The sequence below is a fragment of the Gadus chalcogrammus genome, chromosome 12 (genome assembly GCF_026213295.1).
Source record: "Gadus chalcogrammus isolate NIFS_2021 chromosome 12, NIFS_Gcha_1.0, whole genome shotgun sequence".
Taxonomy (NCBI): Eukaryota; Metazoa; Chordata; class Actinopteri; order Gadiformes; family Gadidae; genus Gadus; species Gadus chalcogrammus.
Window position 1 is genome coordinate 17058396 of NC_079423.1, and position 3566 is coordinate 17061961.

Genomic DNA, 3566 nt, shown 5'->3' on the forward strand with positions numbered 1-3566 from the left:
ACACACACACACACACACTTCATCGCGAACGACTCCCATCAATTTGTAAAGGAGTCAAGCTGCTAAACGGGGAATATTTGTACTACACATAAAGGTGACTGTGTGTCCCATTCACACGGAGGCACCCGCGACCCGCTCCCGTGAAACCCTACTCCTGCCCACAGCGGAGCCTCCCATTGTTCCCAGTGAAGTGGCGCACGCGGCCGTCTCGGGGAGCGGAATTCCCCCTGCGGTCTGTGTGATAGCAGCACCGCCCGCCGCTGCCGCACCGCCGCCCGGTATGTGTGCAGCTGGACGGGAGGGGGCTCCAGGGGGCGGAGGGGGAGAGAGGAGGGCCAATAATGCGGAGCTGCTGGCACTATTTACGGCTCCGGAATTCCCCGACTCTCGGCGGTGGATATTAATACCTGGTCGACAAACACACGCGCGTTTCTGATGATGCGGATTATTAACGCACGGCGGCCTTTTATAATAAGCCCACACATAGAAAAGGCTTTTTCCCTGGCAACTTTGTTTTCTGTTTTTGTTGCGTTCCATGCAATCTTGAGAATTTGGTGTCAAATAGTTAGAAATTAGAATAGTAAAAAAGTCCCGTTGTAATGTTTATAGCTTTATGTTATCAATGGTAATGTAATTTATGTATTATCTGCCTATTTTCCAACTTCTGAACGTAAAATGTCAGTTGTGTTAAATTGCCGATACCGCAGATGAATATCATTGCACGAAATCACGCTATTTAATCATTAGCGATATTATGGCGATCACATAACGCAACATTCAAGGTTCAGTTAGTATTTATTAATGCGTTCATCTGATTGTTTTTGTTTCCAAAACAACTTTCTTCTCACATGAACGCTCTTGTTATATTGACTAATCTCTGTCACTCTCTCTCCACACACACAGACACATGCACACGCACACGCACACACACACACACACACACACAGTTTAGGAAGCACTGAGGGGAGAAATGTAAACCTCACCGAGATCAGATTGAACGTCCAGCCTAACAAAGTCTTAATATTAATCTCATTATTTAATACAAAAAAAGTAGGCCTAAACGTTATTTAAAATTCCTCATCAGCTTTAATCCCTCAGTTCTCATTTTAATTCCTATTATTCCCACACAAACTTGGTCGTTCCTCCTCCTCATTGGGGATAATGTTAAATGTTGATCCAGTTCCTGCTGCGGACCCCGGGGGGGGGCCCCTCCGGCTGGGGGCCCCTCCCGCTGACGTCCCCGCCGGGCCCCCAGAGCCGACCACCAGAGGAATGGTTCCCTCGTCCTCGCTCTGTTCCCCGGGTGTCCGGTTACCGCCGCAGCTATTCACCTGGCCCCGGGCCCCTGGCTGAGCAGCAGCCACTTAAAGGGCCGCCCGGGCCCTGCAGCCGCCACGAGGTCGGAGGTCGGCGCTAAACAGGGGCCGGCCCTTTGTCTCCTGGCAGGTTGGGCACGGCCAGCGATGAAAATGCAATCAAAACAAACAGCCCAACCAATCAGGGGCCCTGCTCCGGTTTCTTTATTAATCACCTGTTCAGAGAGCTAAGCCTGTAGCACTCTCACCCTCTCTCCCTCTCTCCCCCCTCTCTCTCCTCTCCTCTCTCTCTCTCGCTCTTCTCTCTCTCTCTCTCTCTCTCTCTCTCTCTCTCTCTCTCTCTCTCTCTCTCCCTCTCTCTCTCCTCTCTCTCTCTCTCTCTCCCCTCTCCCCCCCTCTCTCTCTGACCTGTTTCAAAGAACTAAGACTGTCTCTCTCCCCCTCTCCTTTCTCTTTTATTATCTCTCCCCTCATCGCACTCTCCTTCCCTCCCTCTCTCATCTCGTCTCCCGTCTATCTCCCCCTCATTTATCCTCTATCCCTCTCTTTCGCCTGTTTAAAGGGTAAACTCTGTCCGCCCTCTCTCCCTGTCCTTGCTCTCCCCTAACTCTCTCTCTCTCTCTCTCTTCCTCTCTCTCTCTCTCTCTCCTTCTCTCTCTCCTCTCCTTCTCTCTCTCTCTACACTCTCTCTCTCTCTCTCTCTCTCTCTCTCTCTCTCTCTCTCTCTCTCTCTCTCTCTCTCTCCCGGCCCACCCTCAATCTCCCCATCTTACTGTCCCTCACCCTCTCTCTCTCTCTCCCCCTCCCTCTTCCATCTCTCTCTTTCTCCCCTGTCTTGCCCTCTCTCACCCCGTTCCCATTCCTCTCCCCCCCACCCCTTGATCTCTTTCTCTCTCTCCCACTGCCTCCCCCCCCCCCCCCCCCTCTCTCCCTATCCTCCAGCTCCAGGGGATTCATACCTCAAACCCCAGACTAGGAGACCTCCCCCTGAGGTCTTCATCCCCAACCACAGCTGACCTCCTCCTCCTCCTCCTCCTCATTAACCCCTCCTGCCGTAGCGCAGTGGAAGACCTGGCCTGCACTGGTGGATTGCTATAATCATCTCCATCAAAGCCCGCCACAGCACCCAGCAGGGACAGAGGAATGTTTCCAGATCCAATAGAGGGCACCACCTCACATATCACATCCTGACACTTGCACACTCTTTTTCTGAAGAAACCAAACCGACGACCGCTTTTTGGAAACGCAACTCGCTCGGCGCACAACAAACACAGCGTTGTCAAGGGGATAACACACCTGCAGTGTCTGCCCTTATTAGGAGGTTAGCTCCCATCCCTGCCCTACCTATGCATGTATTTGGCTTCAATGAGGCAGAGTCCAGTGCCGGCCCAACGGGTCGGGAGCTGGGTGGCCCAGGCCCCCCAAAATAAGGCCCGTAATTCTGGTATCTCATTATGCAAATTATACAATAATACAGAAAAAGACATATAGATAGATAGATATATACCGAGCAAGACAAAGATGTAGAGGAATGGATCGATAGGTTGAGACCAAAAGAGATAGACAGATTTAAATCGAGGGCCTACAGTTTGACAATGTTTCACAACAGCGCTTTGTGACAGCAGGGCTACGCTACACCAGAGCTATGCTGAGACAGTGCTACAGCAGGGCTACACTACACCTCTGTGCTACAGTCGAGCTACGCTATGCTGAGAAAGTGCTACAGAACAGGTACCGCTATGCTGAAAGAGTGCTTCAGCAATGCTGCCGTACACCAAAGCCTTGTAAAGAGAGTGATACAGTATGGCGACACTACACCAGAGCTTTGATAAGAGAGCGCTACAGTAGAGCTACGCCATGTCTAAGAGTGCGCTACAGTAGCCCGAAGGAGCTGGCAGCGAGGGCGGCAGGGTGTCGTGTGTCCGTCCGTCTGCCACTTTAGCCCTGAGCTTCGCCTCTCTTGTGGACATTGTTGCCATAGGATCGAGGACACTTATAAATACCAGCCGCTCGGCAGCTGGGGGGGCCAGACGCCCGCGGCCCCAGCCCCCTCGAGGGGGGCGTCAGTCGGTCCCTCCGGCCCCGACCGCTGCCACCAACACCCACCCCATACAATACAGTCGTCAACGATTCGTCCTGGTCCTCAGCACTGCCCCGTGTTGAGCAGGGGGGTGTATGCCACGAATGTCAATAAAGTTCTGTTTGACACATGTCCGAACATGTGACAGGAATGCACTTGCTAGCTTTTAG

General features: G+C 52.4%; 1 protein-coding gene across 2 annotated transcripts in view; it reads right to left on the reverse strand.

Moving 5' to 3' along the window:
• The window catches only part of tp63 (tumor protein p63), a 46836-nt gene that overhangs the window by 37702 nt on the left and 5568 nt on the right, over positions 1–3566 (reverse strand). The gene's annotated exons all lie outside the window — the stretch shown is intronic.